General features: G+C 33.2%; 1 long non-coding RNA gene across 1 annotated transcript; it reads left to right on the forward strand.

The window, feature by feature from the left end:
* The first annotated feature begins 19,952 nt into the window (after positions 1–19,952).
* On the forward strand, positions 19,953–20,910 carry LOC138131408 (uncharacterized). The gene is made up of 2 exons (XR_011159802.1): positions 19,953–20,589; positions 20,641–20,910. It is a non-coding gene; the product is annotated as an uncharacterized lncRNA (long non-coding RNA).
* The last annotated feature ends 1,016 nt before the right edge of the window (positions 20,911–21,926 follow it).

The following is a 21,926-nucleotide window of genomic DNA, read 5'->3' on the forward strand; positions in this document are numbered from 1 at the left end:
TCCAGACTATCGAAACTGTATGAGAATGTTTCCAAGATGCTTTAACATTCTTTTGCAAAAAATATCTAATTTTTGTTATTTCTTAATCTTATTTTTAATATCGGTTTTTGTATCCTGGTTCCATTTAGAAGCAATTTTCAGTCACAAAACTTCCGCAAAATAATGAAAAGAAGTTTCACTAAAACGGACAGGTACAGTCTAGCTGTCTACATGTGTTTAGTATTGTAGACAGTTGAGCAAAGTCAGGGTGGGGATAACCACTCGCTCCAGTAAACTCTAAAAAATAGAACTGCTTTCTATTTACTCGACTGGAATGGCTACTGGACAGAGTACTGTACTGGAACACTAAAACACCTATTTATACGAGGGGAGTACTAAAATCCAGTACTCGATTTTAGTAACTCGTACGAGTTACTGGCATCGTGTAAAGCCGCTTTTACAGTATATATGCTATTTCATCTTCAAACGGATCACAAAAAAAATCTGACATGAACTCATTTATTTTCTTTTGCTGCAATCACAGTAAAATGAAATTTACAATTTTCAAATTTTATGGCATCAGTAATTGCTAGTTTTCTTGTTGCAATATTATTAGTACTTGAAGGTTTAATAATATGTATTAGTAAAAAAAAAATAAATAATCGTATACCTTCTAGCTAAGGCCAAGTGCTAGACGTTTTCAGGTCGCATAAGCGCCGCTAACATGACCTTAACGACCACTACTAAGTAAGTAGCCGGGACCGACAGCTTTACATCTCTTCCAAAAGATGGTAGTGATTTGAAAAAACCTGATGATTTAACCGCGAATCGAACCCGGGCGGTATGGTATAATATTAGTAAAGTATGGTATAATGTTAGTAAAGTCTACTAAAGTCCAAAGTTTACTTTTTAACGTTGAACGGCCATCATTTTTGATTTTGACATCTGTCATCCGTGCATATGGGAGACTCGTGTTACACCATTGTGGACATTTCAACTCCTAGGATTTGAAGTGTTTCAAGTCCGGTTACAAAAAAAGTCACTTCAACCGTTTCTATAGAAATATGTACACAAATGCGCGATTTTCGACCGCTTGAAGATAACATATACTATTTTTTCTTCAAACCTTCATAACAAATTATTTAAGACATGTTAAGAAACCAGGTAGGAATTTCAAACGATTTAGCTAGTTTACTTTACAGCCCTTTCACAATGGCGTTAACGTTACGTCGATGTTAAAACGTTAATGTTAACGTTAGATCTAATTACATGTATTTCAGTACTTTTTATAAATTATTTCCATTGGCTAACGTTAAGAATCCAGAAAGAACATTTCTAGAACTAACGTTATAACGCTAACAATATCATGCAACATTAATTTTCATCATAACGTCATTGTGAACGGTCCACAATACATGTAATTTTGAATTTCTAGATCTAACGTTAACATTAACGTTTTAACATCGACGTAACGTTAACGCCATTGTGTATGGGCCTTTACTGCCGCTCATCAGGGGAGATAATAACTTCACGGACGCCCTCAGCGGAGATAATAACTTTTTCTTTATACCATACTGTTATTAGGATTTATCAGTACTCAATGCTTGATTGATATGATACCCATAACAGACTAGGCCGTTATTCAAAATTATCAGACTGAGGCCGTTATTTTTGCTACCGTTGCTATGGTTACGGCACAGATGACAACTAAATTTAATTTTTGAGGTAAAGAGAAATGTCAGTCTTACAAATAAATCATCGTTAAATGTTAAGTATTATTGATATAAAGAAAACTATAAAACAACATACGGCCGATATGGATATAACAGACCCGGTTGATTATAAAATCTCGGCTCTGCCTCGATTTTACAATATCTCAACCTCGTCTGTTACATAACCCATATCGGCCTAATACCGTTATATACTATATCTCCCGCTCGTCAACTCGTTAGATGCCATGACAATGATGTGACACTTTAGCATTATCAATGCAGCAGGATAATGTCATAATTTAAGGACGTTTGAAGAAAAAATAAATTTTCTTCCAGCCTGCAACCGAGTTATAGTTTTTAGTTTCACCAATCCCAGAAGCTAACAGAAATATATTTTAGAGTTAGATTCAAAGGGATGTTACTACTCATAATGAAATTTAAGCAATAGTTATCATTATATGTATTTTTGCTAAGCTAATTTTATGAGAAAATATAAAATGTAGGAATTTGTTATTGATTTTTTGTAATATCTGTAATACGAGACACTGTTATATTAATTTTCATGATTTATAAATTAAATCTTCTAGACGTATACAATTTATTTATCAATTAAATAATGATGTGCATCTTGGAAAATTCCTAATTAACAATAAATTTATTAAAATAAAAATGGTACCAGTTCGTTATGGAAACAAATTAACCAAATCTAGAAAAATATAATTAAATAAAATTGTTTTCATTGTTAAACAATTTCAAAGAAAAATGATTATCATTGATCTGAAACCTTCTCAAATATATTATAAATGTGATATCCGAATATTGAATTTTTTCGGGGAAAGATGTGCCGCATAACACCCACATAAACCGAGGACAAAATTAAAATTCATTGCGTGGATATTTTAATGAGTGGTTAGGTGTAAATTTCAAAATAATACGAAATACGAAAGTACGAAAATAATGGCCTGCAATTTTTTTGTTTTTAAATTACAACAAATATCCGTAAAACTGTCAGTCAATTATTAAATTGTACAATATATTTTACAGTGACACGTAACATGACGATAAAATGCACCTTTCCTTTCCACGCATTTATGCTAATTGTACAAAATACAAAACAACTGCAACAAGTGACACAAGACTTCCACCACGTTTAAAAATAGCGTTATTGTAATAAGTGAGTAGGATGAGAATACGTCCTAATAACGAAAATAACATTGCATAATAATACACTATGATTAATTAATGACTCCATTCATGCTCACCCACACTTAATAATTTATTCATAAAGTGTATCGTTCTAATGGGCAATGATTGCTAGAAATTTTAAGTTGGGTAAGATTTTGGTTTGTTGTGACATTTTATAGAATGTAAAAATTATGTATCTACATCAGTGCAAGTTTTTGTCAACATATTATCGTTGCTCATTTAAAAATAAATTGTTATCTTGAAAGTTGATGTCACGCAGGGAGATGATAAGATCGGTCTAAAAGAATACAAAACATTTTTGGGTTCTGAACCAATTATACAAATTACAATAGATTAATTAAGTTAACTAACAAACTTATTGTGACATTTAATAATTGCGGCAGTATTTGTCTTTGGAGGTCGAGAAAGCACTTGCCAAATTAAAATACATAAATAAGGTTCCCCGACTCGTTCGAGAAACCTGTATCCGAACGTCTAGTGGAAGTTTCAAATAATAATCATATCAAAGCTGCTTGATGTTGATTGATATCTGATATGGTGTGTGTAATATATGTAAATGTTAAATATTACTAATAAATGTGACACATAAAGTCTTTTATTACACATCATTATTTTTATAAATTGATTCATAATAGAAATACAATTTGTTATGACAAAAAATTTCTCTTCAAGTGTTAAATATCGTCTGGCGACGAACCCGACAACTTTATAGGAACCAGAGTTCGATCACCTATGCAAAAAAATCGATAATCTGTATAATGAAAACATCTCATAAACATTTATATCTTTTTTATTAATGATAATAAAACGTAGCAGCAAGTTTGCTTAGGTAAGTCTGAGTACAGACATATTGTTTACGAACCGTTTTAAAAATCGCCTTGACCTCTATCTATTATGAAAAGACAAAAGCTGTTTCTATATGTAATAAATTACCTATGTTAACTTGTATTGAGCGATCAAATTAATTTGTAATCGAGTTATCCATGAATCCGAAATCGTATGTCGTAACTTGAACTCCACGCTCTAATAAACACAGCTTGAAACACAGGTTAGATCTGGACATGTCAGTCGCAAAAGACATACGGATTCAAATCCATGGGTGACTCGATTACAAATTAATTTGATCGCTCGATCGATATTTGTAACGTGTATAATATGACATGGCTCCAGTAAATTCGTCGTTTTTAGATCCCACAAATTTCTTTTGTGCAAAGGTCAATGTCAACGGAGAGAAGTTTGTAGGTTTCAGATTTATGTGGATTATCATTTTTATAAAATTTTAAAACAAACTCTATAAATATGCCAAAGGTGAACGTTCAGCGTAAAATTTTTAATAGTATTTGGTACCTATTACTGAATATTATGATATTTTTTTTCGGGTACCTGTTATTCGAATGCTTGATAGATAAAAGTTGGTTGCCTACATTTTCAGTTTACATATTATGTAAAATTATTTTTCATACATTTAAGTACAGATGCGGAATTAAAATTTCGGGCAGTATTTTGTTGTCACTTCAACAAAATCTCTGTAAACCACCTTCTGGTGTCATGATGATTGGTGACTGACATTCAAAAATTAAACTTTTCTATGTCAGTCACGCTGACATTTTTTGAATTTTGAGTTAATTGCACTGAGTGTAATTAAATAATCGCTTTGATATGTTGCCTACCAGTTATTATGCCACAAATCACAATTTTTTGAATCCAAATATATAAATCAAAAAGACAAAAACATGACAAGAGTAAAAAGTGAGGTTATTAATGTAGTAAAGGTTGTTTTAGAGTTTATGTTATAACATTGACAATACTGCCCGAGTGCCCGAAATTTTATTTCCGCAACTGTACATACTTTGTACTTTGCGTAAATTCCGATTATATGAGTCTTACGAAAGAATAATACCAATTAATTCTCAGAATACATATTTAAGAAATCTAAAAGGTTTTGCGTTTACATAATTAACTATTTCAATTGGTCAATGTAGCATTTGTATTACTCGACGTGTAAAAAGTAGCAGGCTAATTTCGTTTAGTAAATAAAAATGTAAATCGAACGTTTTCAAATATAATTAATGAAACTTTCCCAAGTATGTGACATTAAAATACATAGGTGCTGAAACATAAAACATCCCAAGATTGTTAAGACACGCAAAAGTACATACATAATGGAGCAAAAAGGACATTTCTAATATTAGCATTACAATAAAAACCATGGCGAAATTCAAATTATGAAGCCAAAAAAGATTATCTAAAGGCTGCTTCTTGTATTTTCATGTTTTACGTAAAGACACATAATTATTTATTTTCAAGATCTTGTAAGCATTTTTCAAACTAGATTTTAGAAACATGCTAACATTGGTAAAAACAAACAATACATTCCTAGCAACATAATGTCTAATGTATGCCACGTGGATTTTTAATACAGCGTGATCAACAATGACTGAGTCTGTTGGCAATGAAACAATTGAAAAATATTGGTGTTTTTCTGTTTCGTAATTGGCATTGACCGGATGTTTTAACTTGACACGACATTAAAAAAAAAATTAGGTTATGTCGGGTATGTTTATGCTATTACAAAAATGACCCTTTGATGGTAAACGTCAAATTCGCCTGTCAACTCTGTCAAAGCTGACAACCGGAAATGCGTTTTGATTACAGTGGTACCAAAATCATTCAAATTTTCATTGTTACCAACAGATTCAGTCATTCTTGATCACGTTGTAGTTAGTGTAGAACAAATGTTGCAGAATAAATTAGGCCCAAAGAGCTGGTTGTCCGATGGGTATGGAAAAAGTAAATACCAAATCAGACATGTTTTCAACAACTGCGGCAACTTTAATCATTAGTAATTATGATGCTTATAGATTTCTTGAAACATTTGTTACAGTTGATGGAACTTCATAATTTTTATTTAGACTCAAAAGTATGGAAGGTTGGCTAACTACTTGGAAATTTCGTGCAGCCACGTCAACAGAAAAGTTACAAACAGATGGATCTATTAGTCTTAGATAACTGTGCTAATAAATAAATAAAAATGTCTGTAGCTTCCATGTAAAGCACAATAAATGATGAACTACTTCTGTCTCGCCATACCATATATGTACTTAATATGAACCAAGCAAGGGCTTTAAAACAATATATTATTTCAGTTTTATTTTGTAAACAGTGAATTTTTTTATCGATGAACCATAGTGATTTACATGGTGTAAACTTTATTTCGTGTTAGAGCTAAAGTCAAAACGAAACATGGCAAGGCGGAGCTTAGGATGCGCGCTCTCCAATTTACCGCTGACCGGGGCGTATCATATCGTCAGTTTAGGGGCAAAAACTTAACCAAAACTCAATTTTCTTCATCTATCTAAAAAATTCTACACCGAGGTCATCTACTTTTGTCGTAGAACCTCAAATAGAATAATAAAAACTATCTTCATCTTCATAACATTCCCCCAACACCCTCTATAGAGTAAACAAAAGAAATTTTTTGACTCCGCCACTGTAATATACGCAAGCTGGACTCAACTGATCTACATTCGTCTTCTGCGCAAACCACGTGATGTCATGTTTCGTTTTGATTTTACCTCTAATGGTTTTTCTACTACTAATTTCAAAATTATTTTTTGCACACTTTCAGCTTACTTAATTGTTCATAAGTTCTGATAGTTTTTTTGTAATAAATAAAATAATGTAATAATAATTTAATAATTTTAACCCAAAGATACACAACCACATTACATTTATAAACCAGAAAGTTGTTTAGAAAATGACAATTATAAATTATATTTTGATCGGACAGTTTTAACTGACATTCACATTCAGCATAACAGACCAGACATTATTATTTTAAATAAACAACAAAAGCAAGCATATCTTTTAGATATAGCTGTTCCAAATTCACACAATATAACACAGACATATAATACAAAAATTAATAAATATTTAGAACTCTCCGTTGCTATGAGAAATCTTTGGTGTTTAGAAAAAATTTCGATTTTACCATTTATAGTTTCAGCAACAGGAATAGTACCCCAATCTCTTTTTAAAAATTTAAAAATTTTGGACTTAGAGAACACATTGGTGGTTGAAATTCAAAAAGGTATATTATTATACTCATGTCACATCCTGAGGAAATTCCTTAACATTGACACAGAACATAAAACACAAAAAAGTCAAAATGCGGAGGCGAGACGCCGGTAATTATGTTGATAAGCACTGCACTATTACTTGATAGTATTATCCATAATAGTGTATGTACTCCGGCAAAATTGCCGTGCCGCCGGGTGGAGGTGGGATACGAAAACCCACTTTTATGTTTCATTAAAGTTAATAGGTTATGTCGAAAGAAAAAAAAACCCAGGGAAACAATGAAACATTTAGAACCTAGATTGTAAATTTTAAACCAAAGAGGTGGACAAATATTTTACTGTTTTAAATGCTCAAACTGTTTGCTAAAAGCCACTAAACAGTAACCTAATCGGTCTGGAAAATCGTAGAATAATAAAAATAAAAAAAAATTTGTTACACAGTCTAGGACTGGTTTATAAATCTATGAGGGGCATGATGACCAACTCAATACAATGGCTTAACGTGACTTCTGAACCACGAGACAGAATATAGCCTCTTTTTTTTTAATTTTTTAATTTCGCCCTGGGTCGGAATCGAACCCCCGACCCTCGCGTCCCTGAGCCGAAACGGACTCCCTTAGGCTATATTCAGCTATAATATAACAAGTGGTATGATTATTATCGATGATATTATGAGTGAAATTGTGCTGGAGATTTCACGAGTCCGAAGGACGAGTGAAATGTCCTGCTTCAATTTCACTAATTTAATATCATCGATGATTAATCATACCACGTGTTATATTCGATGAGACAATATAATGAATGAAATACAAAATTATTCATTTATTTGTCAAATTGACAAATTTATTTCAATCAAAAATCGTAACGACGAAAGTAAATAAGAAAATATTTTTTTTGTTTTTTATAATCGCTGTGATAGCCATGCAACTAAGGACTTTTACGCGTTTTCATTGGATCATTCATGATCACGTGATACATGAATTATATTGTCTGCCTAATATTTTAATAAATAAAAATGGTCCAGTAAATTGAACACCCAAAATTACTGCGCATACATTCACCTGTTGGGGCCATTGTGTGTATGTTTCTTGAAAAAAAAAGAACCTGTAGAAAATTAAGTAAGCTACAAGTGTGCGAAAAATAATTTTGAAATCAGCAGTAGAAAAACCATTAACACGAAATAAAGTTTACACCATGTAAATCCCTATGGTTCATCGATAAAAAAAATTCACTGTATAAGTATAAGAAAAAATTAATTACAAATTTTCGCAAAAATTACAGTCATTTGAAAACATATAAGTAGTAGCTCGAGATATTCTGATTATGAAATGTTGAATTATTCATAGCTTGATCTAAATTTAATTGTGTGTACTTCGAAATCAATTCTAATACGACTAGATAAACACACAAACATATTTTTTTGTTATGTATACAGGTTTAGTCACATATTATGGCCCGGTTGTATAAAGGGATGTCAAGTTCGTTGTTAAAGTTAACATAATGTCAAGCGATCTGATTGGTGGATATTTAACATTGGATTTGAATCAGCCAATCAAATGGATGGATTTTCGATTGATGTGCTCAGATCCAACCTGTGTTTTAAGCTGTGTTTTTTGTTCAAGAAACGACATACGATTTCGGATTCATGGATAACTCGATTACAAATTAATTTGATCGCTCGATACAACCGGGCCTTTAAGGCTTATTTCTGAATTTATTTTATAGGCAACCAAAAATACTAATAACACAGACCACTTGATACCGTTTATAATGTGATTTAATTTAGTAATCAACGCAGATAGGTATGTAATTTGACTAAAAATGTCAAAATGACAGTGACAATTTAATTATGGATTTGCATAATCAGAACAGGATAAAGAGTTCGGCGGTCGTTCCTTAACAGACTTGAAGTATGTCTTCAAGCTAACGGAGGACACTTTAAACATTTGGTGCGTTAGTTTATTTAAATACGGCTTTATTATCCTGTTCCGATTAACGAAATAAATAATTAAATTCAGCAACTGTAATTTTGACATTTTTACCCAAATTACCTACATATCTACGTTGATTACTAAATTAAATCACATTATAAATGGTATGAAATGGTCAGCGTTGTTAGTATTTTTGGTTGCCTACAAAATAAATTCAGAAAGCCTTATGTCTTATGTGACTAGCCCTGTATTTATAAAAATCAATCTCACTTCGATGTATGTATTTCTCAAAAATGAATGATAGCAAGTTTTAACAAGTTAAAACATTTCCACTAATTTTTCATTTTGAGAATCAGGATTGGATTTTCCAAGATAACGTTGCTAACAAGGATCTAGTCATCAAACCAGGAAGAATCTCCAGCTTTACCCCTGAGATATCGTTGTATATGCATGGTAAGATATCACTGTATCAACTTTCTTTTTAAGGTTCAAAAACGAGGAACAAAAATGTCAAGTGCAATAATGACGACTCATTCTATGTTTAGGTGCAGTTTGTGAGTGTATGTCGAGTGAATAATAATAAAAATTATTCTCACTAAGCCGGAATTTTGCGAAAAGTGAATTTGTACGTTTTGTAACATAAGTTTCGTAATGCAAATGGAGAGTCGGACGGTTAAATATTGGATTTTGTTTTTGTTTTTATCTATGAAATCCATACCCGTTTTACGAATGCAAATTCACTAGAAAATGATTATAAAGGGTATATTTTTGCTGTTTCTCCTGCCATTTTCTGTATATCTAATCACTATCTCTAATCCAATATTTATGTAATACAAATACAATCTTCAACAAACGCTTTCATAAAGTTCTAATATGGCATCTTCAAAGAAGAATATGTTTCGAAAACTTAAAAAATGTATGAAAGGAAGAAATGTTCTTCAAATGAGTTAAGTGCTGCTTAAAAATGTGATCAAGAAAATTTCCAATTGCAGTCACGGAATTTTGGTCGTCATTTTCATGTCAATTAAAAAAAAATAATGTTGGTGATGCTTTATTATCAATATGATTGACTTTTGGAATTGAAATCCAAAAATTTCATGCAAGTCAGTCAGCGTCACAATGACAAGCCTTACATCTCATGTCAATGGAATGACAAGTGACGGTCAAAATTCCGTGGCGTACGAGCAATTATACAGGGTGTATTCGAAGTTGAGGCGTTCCTTGTAACACGAGGTACTATACATTATTCTTAAGAATTTTAGGCAAACATTTTCTTAGTAAAATGTTTGTATTAACGGAGATAATTGATTGTATATTTTTATTGTTTTCTAAAATTTTGAGTCCAGTCCTGTCTATTTCTCCGCTGTACTAGATTAATAACTAACGTGGCCCAGGATGGTGTCTTTCTGGAAATCGCTCTGCGTACTCTCTGGACACCGCAGCTGCATTCTGATAACGTGATAACACTGCGAATATACTATGGCGGACAATAAATTTAGGCCGGCCTGTCACTGGCTTGACAACAAAATGTGAAGCTGGCATTATGTTCAACTAACCCCATTTTCGATTTTTGTCATTCCTGTCATCGTGACAGCGATAATCAAAATTAAAATTCGGAAAAGAAGCGTGCTCCAGAGAGAAGTGCTACTACAAATCAGTTATGCTAGTGCGTCATGATCTGTAAGTTACGAAAAGGGCGAAGGAAATGCAAAACAGCTTGAAAACCTTCAGTTTGACAAACTGACAAATCAGTCATAATGACAATAAATGGTCGCTTGCATTGACTTTTTTGAAATGTCAAAAATTTGCCGGCCTAAATTTATTGTCCGCCATAGTACATTAGCAACATATCTCTGAGCTCATTATTTTCGTAATGATAAAGCGATTCCGACTAATTAGGTGACAACTCTGACAATATTTTTGATTAACGTCCGTGCTCATTTGATTTTTTTTTGTCAATTCTAATTTCTAACAAATCAGCGCAAATTTGAGCAGGACCGGTTTCAAAAATTTCAACAAAATTAACTTATTGTATCTTCATTGCCGTACACATTTTACTAAGGTGATTTTGGCTAAAACTCTTTAGAACAACGCATACTATCACATGTTGAAAGGAACGCCTCAACTTTGAAAAGACCCTGTAGTTATATAATGTCAATAATTATTTTATGAATGAAGTAATTACGTTGAATAAATAAAAATGTCAAATTTGTTGTGTAAGAGCTTATCGAGTCCCCCTCGTATATACACAAAACTAGAGGACTAACTTCATTAACGTAGATTATCTAGCAGCATACAAAAATTAGAGAAGATCAAGAAGTTATTTTTTGACGAATGTCAAAAATGAATATCTTTAGCTTTAAGAGCGACACCAAGTTTTTTCAATACAGGTGTGGCACAACTCACACCCCAGAGGAAACTGACTTGTGCCGACTGCAATAACATTACTGGAAAGACTGATTCTTTTTTCTTATCTGCTTTTTTAATCGAGTTAGAAGCATATTAAATCCACCAATCCCGTTAGTCAAGCGCGGAAAAAATAGGGAAGAACAGAATGAATGAGGGCGTTGCTTACTTTCCAAAAATACAGTGTGGAATAAAATGATTTACATCTAGTTACCTTTGGAATTTTTGCACATGTAAATTTTCCTGTACCGCTCTACTTTTTTTTTCGAAGTGCCGAACTATTAGTTCTGTCACTAAATGTCATCAATCGAATTGACAATTGTTACAATTTACTAAATTGAATTAACAAACGTTGGTGGCCACTTTCAACACTAGCTGTGACTTGCTTTTGTTAGCTCCTTTTTTATTTCAATCTCAACTTTGCATTTATATCATCCCTTCGCAATAAATCACATTTGGAATTTGGATATATATTTTGAGGTTAGGCTTTCTTTTTTTTGTAGAGCGGCATTTCGTATTTTTACAAGGGTAATGCAAAAGTAACTAGATGTAAATCATTTTATTCCACACTGTATTATCATTCTACTCAAAATATCTGGTCGACCGTATTTTATTGTCAAATTTAGCACATTATTGCACTGTCAAAAAATTTAGGTTAAGAATAATGTCAATAAATTTAATAAAAGTTGTCATCGTATAGCCCGCAACTATTAATACAAATTTATTATTAGGCGATTTTAATAGAACGAAAGCAAATAATAACAAAGCGAAACACAAACAAAACTCAAAGAAAGAAGAATTAAAGGAGATGCTCAAAATGTCCACCATTCATTTATTTAGAGACACAGTTGTGCACGCCGTAGTAAGTTTAATTTAGAGGCCCTGACCATTTCAGGTGTAATTGTTCCAAAAACTTCTTGTAATCTGTTTTTTCACGTACCCCCATAAGAAAAAATCCAGAGGATTGAGATCTGGAGATCGTGCAGGCCAGTGGCGTGGACCACCTCGTCCGATCCAAGGATTAGGATACATTCGATTCAAAATACCTTGCACATTGCGACTGAAATGGGGTGGCGCCCCGTCATGTTGGAACCACTGATTTACAAGAAAAATCAATGGAATATTTTCAAGTAAATGAGCCAGTCCATGTTTAAAAAGTTTGGGTACACTGCTCCTGTTAAACGCATAGGGAATTCAAAAGGTCCGATCTGAAAATAAAGAATACCTAAACACGCTTTCTTTATTTTTTACAATCTTGACTGACCACTGAATCTCCCACTAGTCCTGATCACAAATTTACGGAAAATCGACGCTGAAATGCACGCGGATAAGTAGCCCTTGGATTATCGTACGACCAGACATGCAAATTTCGATGGTTGAAACATCCCTGCCGACCAAAACTTGACTTGATTCGTCCGAAAACAAGATCCGTGAAATAAAATTTGCATCTTCTGCCACTTTATTAAGCAACCAAACACAAAAATTTCTTCGAGCAGGGTAATCTTCTGGTTCGAGATGTTGCACACGAGTATAGTGGAAAGGATGAAGTCTGTTCTCATTCAAAACGCGATGTACCGATCTGCTGGAGATATCTACCTCTTGGGCAATTTCTCTTATACTCCTAGTTCCATCTTCTTCAACGATATTCAGTATTGCCTCTTCATTAGCCAAGGTCCGTGCGATTCGTGCACCTCCGCCAATTTCATTTCGATTCGGCAAAACTTTCCTTGTTTCTTGAGCCCTAGCAGGTACTCTCAAAATTGTTTTGTGATCAGGAGAAGGTCGGTCAGGAAAACGATCAGAGAAAATTCTTGCTGCCTCCCTAGCGTTCCGTCCGCATTCTCTAAAGATAATCAACATCTCAACACTATCGGCAGCTGAATACATCTCGGCAGAGTTTTGCAACACGATTTCAGATCTTGAGAAAACACAATGACAAATTAAAATGTATAAATTGTCAAGATGACACAAACGTCTGTCAAAAAAAGCAGTTGACCATTTGATTATAAAAAGTTTCGCCCGGTTCGATAATATTTGATTGCGTAGCGACCAATTAAGTCCTCGATGGTATTCTCGTTTGATTGGTCAATTTCGCAATGTCTTTCCTCGCTTATTTTGAGAGTAAAAAAAATATAGTTTTTAATTTACGTTTCAGCTCAATCCCACGAATTTGCCATTCTTCTGTGGGGCGTCAGTCCTGCCATTCCCTGTATACACTTAACCAGATTCACAACATAAACTTCAAATTAATATTCTTAATTATTATTGATGATTATCTTTCTTTGGTCTTTTAGATCTAACGTCAATTAATTCTTTATTTTCAAAGACTTATAGTTGACGACAAAAGGAATTAGATACAGATTTGCTGATATGTACTATGAAGAGCAGTGATGGAAATGATGCTAAAACGCTATTCTGATAGAACGCCACACTTTCTATTCTTGATAGAATCGCGCACTTGGTATTAACTGAGCGTAACACTCTTCTGATACAGTTTATCCACGCAATAAATAATAATAATCACTCCGCTTCATCGGAATAAATTAACGAATGAACTATTTGCCAAAACTTTTCTTACTGAGGCGGTTATTTTGAAGGGATGGCAATCTTTAAGTATCCTTCACAGTAAACTTGGTACAATTTGGTAGTATCGCTGGTAATCCGTATTAGTTTGGTACCACAGTTCGTTAAATGGCATAGTCCAGACATGCATTAGTACAAAATACTAATCACCCGCTGTAACCAGCCTCGCTATTACTGTAGGTACATCATATAAAAATAATGAAAAAACTGAACGGCGTAACAAAAGAAGATGGTTCGTATGCAAGTGCTACTGTGGAATTTTTTTCCCAACACAACTTATCGTTGAAATCTAATTAAACACTAAAAAGCAAGTGAAAAAAATGATAGGTTTCTAATGTTCGTAAATAATGATAAATTTTAGGCTTCCGTTCGTGAATTTTTGTAACACATAATTATGTTGTGATTGGCCTACAAAAATCATATGGAGCGCGTGCAGTACCAAAGCGTAGAACTTGCAGTGTACTGCCACGATCATACTTCATTATTGCCGTTAAGCTTAGCCCCATTTTGAACAAGTATGTGTAAAATAATGTCTGCCCTGCCATCAAGTTGCACTAAGTCGATTCTGAACGGGCCTTCATGTCTCCACTCCAGAGTTTGACGTTTTGCCTCTAGATCAAAGTGATGAACTCAAACTTTATTGACCGTTAGAAATCATTTAATAATTAAACTTTCCCAAAGGTCAATGGTCGAAAGCACTTCTGATCTGGTGTCAGAATTTGTGTACCCATGAGGCACTACTGTTTCAAGTCTGATTACTCATGTATTTTCTATGCTACCCACAGAAAAATTGTAACTCTGCTCTAAATTTAACTCTGACTTGGTCTATCGTGAAGAACCATATTGCTGATCAAATCAAGGTTAGCTTATGTCACAACAATTCCAAGGAGTCGGGCATTTGATACAATAAATTCTTATAATAAATGATCATGAACAGTTTTAGTTCATCTGCATCAAGGACAATAAATGACGAACCATCATCGTGTACGATTAAAAGACGAAAGAAAAAACTTATCTAGTAGTTAACAGTTATTAACATCTACAACAAGCTGTGTCAGTTCAAGTTGCAATCAACGTTTAAAACATGTTTCTTTCTACTTTGCTCTAAGCTGAATTATTCTTAATATCAGTTTGAATTTAACTTCGAATTAAATATTTCTGTGTTTAATTCAAATTGCAGATCTAAAGAAAAAGTTTTTATTATTATTTTGTAAAAAACTAATTTTTTCCGTTGGTTTATGCAACTTTTTTTTTTTGTTATTTATGTAATTTGTGTTGTATAGCCTAAGGGAGTCCGTTTCGGCTCAGGGAAGAGAGGGTCGCGGGTTCGATTCCGACTCAGGGCGAAATTTAAAATAATAAAAAAAAGGCTATATTCTGTCTCGTGATTCGGAAGTCACGTTAAGCCATTGGTCCCGGTCTATTGAGTTGGTCACCATGCCCCTCATAGATTTGTAAACCAGTCCTAGACTGTGTAACAATTTTTTTATTTTCTCTCCCTTTTCTCAACGCGTTCGTCTTTTTAGTTAACACATTTTTCTGAAATACCGTGAGATCAAAAAAAAAATTAGAGTTGGCGCTGACCAAACATTTCAGTTGGCAATTCGTGAGATTTCAATTAACAGATGTCAGTCTTAAAAGATAGGTTAGTGATTTTGAGAATGTTGAAATCTTGACTTTCATAAAGAATTTTGTGTGATCTGTCGGTTGTACAAGAATTTCCTCAGCTAATGCAATGAAACAATGAGATTTAAAACTCCCGCACCTTTATTTAACGTCAACGGCGAGCACGGAGCACGCGCACGCTGCTTATTGTCAAGGAGTAATTTCATGCACAACAGAACCACGATAGAGAACTCTTTTTTAAGGATAAGCTGTACCAAATGATAGATTCGTTTTTTGGGTTAATCTCTGCAATTATTCTTTGTTCACCCTCAATATTTTAAGCTGATCTTTTTGTCGGACGTCTGCTGCCTTTTTTGCACAGGACACTACCTATTTCCAAAAACATGTTCACGCATTTGTAGACTTTCTGGGCAAGTTGTTGGTTAAGTGCCTTGAAAGTCCGGAAACTTTTGTTGAAATTTCTCAAAAACTCGAGGTGTCGAATAGGACCAAGCCTTTCTCTATTGCTGAAGAAACACTGGGCAATGAAAATTTCTTGCTCTAAAGTGAACATATTGTAATAGCAAATTTTAATAGTCAATAATTAATAATGACAATTACCATTGTAATGACATTTGAAATAAATTTTTACGTGCTGCTAACTGATATGTATTAATCATGGCAATCTCGATTTTTTTTATTTTCGATCGCACGGTATACAGGGTATCCCAAAATTGGCGTACAAACTACTTACTACCTTATCGAGGATGCTTGCTTTGCCGGAGTACATACGTACTATTACGGATATTACTATCAAGTAATAGTGCAGTGCTTATCAACATAATTACCGGCGTCTCGCCTCCGCATTTTGACTTTGTTGTGTATTATGTTCTGTGTCAATGTTAAGGAACTTCCTCACGATGTGACATGAGTACAATAATATACCTTTTTGAATTTCAACTACCAATGTGTTATCTAAATCCAGAATTTTTAAATTTTTAAAAAGAGATTGCGGTACTATTCCCGTTGCTGAAATTACAAGTGGTAAAATCGAATTTTTTTCTAAACACCAAAGATTTCTCATAGCAACGGACAGCTCTAAATATTTATTAATTTTTGTGTTATATGTCTGTGTTATATTATGTGAATTTGGAACAGCTATATCTAAAAGATATGCTTGCTTTTGTTGTTTATTTAAAATTATAATGTCTGGTCTGTTATGCTTAATATGAATGTCAGTTAAAATTGTTCTATCAAAATATAACTTGTAAATGTCATTTTCCAAACAACTTTCTGGTGTATAACTATAATGTGGTTGTGTATTCTTTAATAAATTGAATTTAACAGCTAAATTCATGTGTATAATTTTAGCGAATATATCGTGACGTTTTTTAAATTCGCTTTGAGCCAAAACGGTGCAAGAAGAAATGATGTGTTCAATTGTTTCCCCTTCAGTTCCGCAAATCCTACATTTATCAATTATCGATTGTAAACCGCATATGTGTTTTTTATACTATCCCACCTCCACCCGGCGGCACGGCAATTTTGCCGGAGTACATACACTATTACGGATATTACTATCAAGTAATAGTGCAGTGCTTATCAACATAATTACCGGCGTCTTGCCTCCGCATTTTGACTTTGTTGTGTATTATGTTCTGTGTCAATGTTAAGGAACTTCCTCACGATGTGACATGAGTATAATAATATACCTTTTTGAATTTCAACTACCAATGTGTTATCTAAATCCAGAATTTTTAAATTTTTAAAAAGAGATTGCGGTACTATTCCTGTTGCTGAAATTACAAGTGGTAAAATCGAAATTTTTTCTAAACACCAAAGATTTCTCATAGCAACGGACAGCTCTAAATATTTATTAATTTTTGTGTTATATGTCTGTATTATATTATGTGAATTTGGAACAGCTATATCTAAAAGATATGCTTGCTTTTGTTGTTTATTTAAAATTATAATGTCTGGTCTGTTATGCTTAATATGAATGTCAGTTAAAATTGTTCTATCAAAATATAACTTGTAACTGTCATTTTCCAAACAACTTTCTGGTGTATAACTATAATGTGGTTGTGTATTCTTTAATAAATTGAATTTAACGGCTAAATTCATGTGTATAATTTTAGCGAATATATCGTGTCGTTTTTTATATTCGCTTTGAGCCAAAACGGTGCAAGAAGAAATAATGTGTTCAATTGTTTCCCCTTCAGTTCCGCAAATCCTACATTTATCAATTATCGATTGTAAACCGCATATGTGTTTTTTATAATTTCTTGTATTTATAACACGATCTTGTATTGCAAATATAAAACCCTCCGTCTCAGGGTGAATATTTGATTTCTTAAGCCATGCATGAGATGCCTGAATATTAACTTCTGGTTGTTCCAGTTCTTTAAAGTATCTCCCATGTAAAGACTTCTGTTTTATATTTGCTATTGTGTCAGGTATATTTGGCTTAACAATGTCTGAAATTATATTATCACTTAAATTTAAAGGTGTGTAGCCTTTATCGGCTGAAACCAAAGCATTGAAAAAGGTGTTATCACGAGCTCTATTGAGGAAATAATTTTTTAGTGAAGCAATTTGATTTTTTAGCAGTATTTCTAGATTTGAAAAACCCCTACCACCGTTTTCGCGTGGTAAATTAAATCTTTCAATAGCAGATTTAGGATGGTGTTTACTAAATTTGGTAAAAAGAACTCTAGTTTTAATGTTTATGTTCTGTAAATTAGTTTTGGACCATTTTATAACACCGAAAGAATAGGTCAGTAATGGAACAGCATATGTATTAACTGCTTTAATTAAATTATTACCGTTTAATTTTGATTTTAAAATAGATTTAATTCTTAAATAAAATTGCTTTTCTAAATTTTCTTTTATAATTGAGTGTTGAATATGATTTGATTGATTAATACCTAAATATTTATAAAATTCTCCTTTATTTAAATTTTTAATGATTTCTCCTTCTTGAGTTATATATTCTAAATGTTCGTAATGACCGCGACATATTGATTGCATTTTACACTTATCAATACCAAAACTCATCCCAATATCATTTGAGAAATTTTCAGTTATTGTTAGTAAAGATAAAATGTGATTCTTTTTTGATGCATAAAGTTTTATGTCATCCATATAGAGAAGGTGATTTAATTTGGATAGTGTGGTATTATTAAGTCTAATATTGAAACCATATCCAGTGCTATTTAATAGATTTGTCAAAGGATTGATGGCTAGACAAAACCATAAAGGACTTAAAGAATCTCCTTGATAAATCCCCCGTTTAATTTGAATAGGCTCGGATTTTAATTTAGTATTGTTTATTGATAAATTTAAAGTATTATTATTATTAACGGTAATACAATGTAAACAAAGATATATTCGTTCCAAGTTCACACAATATAACACAGACATATAATACAAAAATTAATCAATATTTAGAACTCTCCGTTGCTATGAGAAATCTTTGGTGTTTAGAAAAAATTTCGATTTTACCATTTATAATTTCAGCAACAGGAATAGTACCGCAATCTCTTTTTAAAAATTTAAAAATTTTGGACTTAGAGAACACATTGGTGGTTGAAATTCAAAAAGGTATATTATTATACTCATGTCACATCGTGAGGAAATTCCTTAACATTGACACAGAACATAAAACACAAAAAAGTCAAAATGTGGAGGCGATATGTTGATAAGCACTGCACTATTACTTGATAGTATTATCCGTAATAGTGTATGTAGTCCGGCAAAATTGCCGTGCCGCCGGGTGGAGGTGGGATACGAAATTCGTACATTATTACCTTGCAATGTTATCGTAGTGGATTTAAAATATTTTTTTCGATTTCCAAAGCTCCTAAATTCTCTATTACGCAGGATTAAATATTGGTAGTGAGTGATCTTGTACTTTGTTGTAATATGTACGATTAGAGGTAGCTGTCATGACAATTTCATACATATATTTCAAAATAATTGATGTGTTAAGTGCCACTTTCAAAGACCGCCAAATCAGCAAATAAGTCCAACAGATTTTTTTAAACATTTTTCTGACGTTTCCGGTAATCTCTTCTACACCGTAGTGCACCGTTAGTACGCCATTTTTGGGACACCTGTATATTGAAGGTTATCCACTTCCACTCTTTTGTCCTATGATTTCTGTTTCATGAAATATTTGACAGCTGATGGAGCTTCTCCGTACGAAACAAAAGGAAGTACCAGGCCACTTGACTACATTTGTTTTCAACACAATCATGTTACTATTATTATTAATACAGGCTGGTCCCGATATAACCTGCCAGAAGAAATCCAGTAATAGGTGATGATGAGTAGAACTCATACACAAAAAATGTTTTTAACAATAGTTATTTGTGCAACGAGATAGGAAAAGTGACTTTTTTCCGTACGAGATGCGGGATTTTTAATCGAGACGTAGTCGAGTTTAAAAACGCGTCGAATACGGAAAAAAACACTTTTCCTTCGTGTTGCACACATAATTTTTTCTAATGAGGTAGAGAAAACCCTTACCTCTTGAGGATTTATTGAAAATTTTGGATACAAAATTCGAAAAATCGAGTAGCTCATTTTGGTCGTTATGGAATCAATGTAAACACAAATTTTCACATTAGAAAAATTTGTGAGTTCGTTTAGTTGTGAGTGTATTTGCGATGAAAAATGTCAGAAGATGCTGAATTTGTTAGCTCGGACGTAGAAGAGTCAGCAGCATTAGCAGTCAATGAGTTATTACCCGTGAAATCGCGGAAAAAATATGATAAAGCTTACCAACAATTTGAGGATTGGTGCCGTGAAAAGCGAGTGCGTGATATTACTGAAGAAGTTCTACTGGCCTATTTTGAGCAAAAATCAAGAAAACTCAAAGGCTCGACATTATGGAGCCTTTTCTTGATGCTGAGGTCTACAATCCAATTAAAGAAAAATATAGAAATCAAGAAATATGCAAGCCTGATAACGTTCATCAAAAGAAAATCAACCGGTCAGGTTTCGAAAAAATCCAACATTTTTACCAAGCAGGAGATAGAAAAGTTCCTAAGGGAAGCGGATAATGGCACTTATTTAATGATGAAGGTAAAGGTGACTTTTATGTAATTCAAAAACTAACTGTTTTACTCTTTAAAGGTGATGTTGATAATCGGGATCAGTGGGGCATGCCGTCGCGAGGAATTGACTTTTCTTGACGTGAAGAACATTACAGACAAGGGGTCTTATATCATTATCCAGATTCCAGACACTAAAACAAACGTCAGGCGAGAATTTACAATATCACCAGGCAATTTTGAAGGTTTGGATTTATTAGAAATATTCAGGACATACTTTGTTACTTTGTTTGTTAAAAGAATGCAATAATGTTGTAGTACATATTTATAATAAATAATATAATTGCTGGTTTTCATTTGTTTTACTTTTCCTAACTAGGTAGGAAAAGTAGTACTTTTCCTAACCAAAATGAATGTGGAAATGTAACAGTTTTCGATACCGCATTAGAAAAAAGTCTTTTCGTTTTTGAGATAAAAATAATTGAAAATTTGGTCAAAATTTGCTGTACGCTAATGAGTTAATCGGTTTTAACAAGGTAATTCTGGTTACTTGACTGCAATTTCTTCAGCAACGGTACCTGTAACACGTATGACATTTGTCAAGTTTAATTTTAAATTTGCGAATCCTTCAAAAAGTTATGAAATTCACAAAACAGGAATACGCCGATTTGCATTTACTCTTTGGCGAAACACGTGGTAATTCAAGACCGGCAAGGGGACCATACGGCCAGCGTTTTCCTGAAGGAATCCTTCCGTCCCGTTGTACTTTTGTGGAGCTACATCTACATTTATGTGAGGTTGGTTCTGACTGATTCCAATACGATGGCGTCCCCGATCCTTCATTTAACCCCTCTGGATTTTAATTTTTGGGGCCACACGAAAGATTTGGTATACGAAGTTGAAATAAATACAAAAGGCCAATCGAGAAACGTGTAACAGACGCCGCGAACCAGATTCGTAAAAACCCAGAAATGCTGAATTCTGTTTATGAAAATTGGTACCGGTGTACTCAAATGTGCTTAAATGCCAACGGAAGGCACACAGAACATTTATTATAAAATAATTTTTCTAGCCTAGTTTACCTTTCGTTAGTAGATATTCTCAGTTAGAGTTGAAAGTACGAATATGTAAAGTGTAAATAAATTTATTCAATACATTATTTTGGCTATTTAACCACAATTAAGACGATACTCTTATTACACAGTTCTTCCATAATTTTGCACACATTACCTCTACATTTATTTACACATTGAGTAACACCACTTTATTTATTACTCATTCATCTCAGTCTACAAAATCAGCTTTTGTACCTTAATAAGCTGGTGAATTAACGCACACAGTGTAGGTACAGCGTTTTCAATAAATGTC

This window comes from Tenebrio molitor, chromosome 5, assembly GCF_963966145.1.
Source record: "Tenebrio molitor chromosome 5, icTenMoli1.1, whole genome shotgun sequence".
NCBI classification, from domain to species: Eukaryota; Metazoa; Arthropoda; class Insecta; order Coleoptera; family Tenebrionidae; genus Tenebrio; species Tenebrio molitor.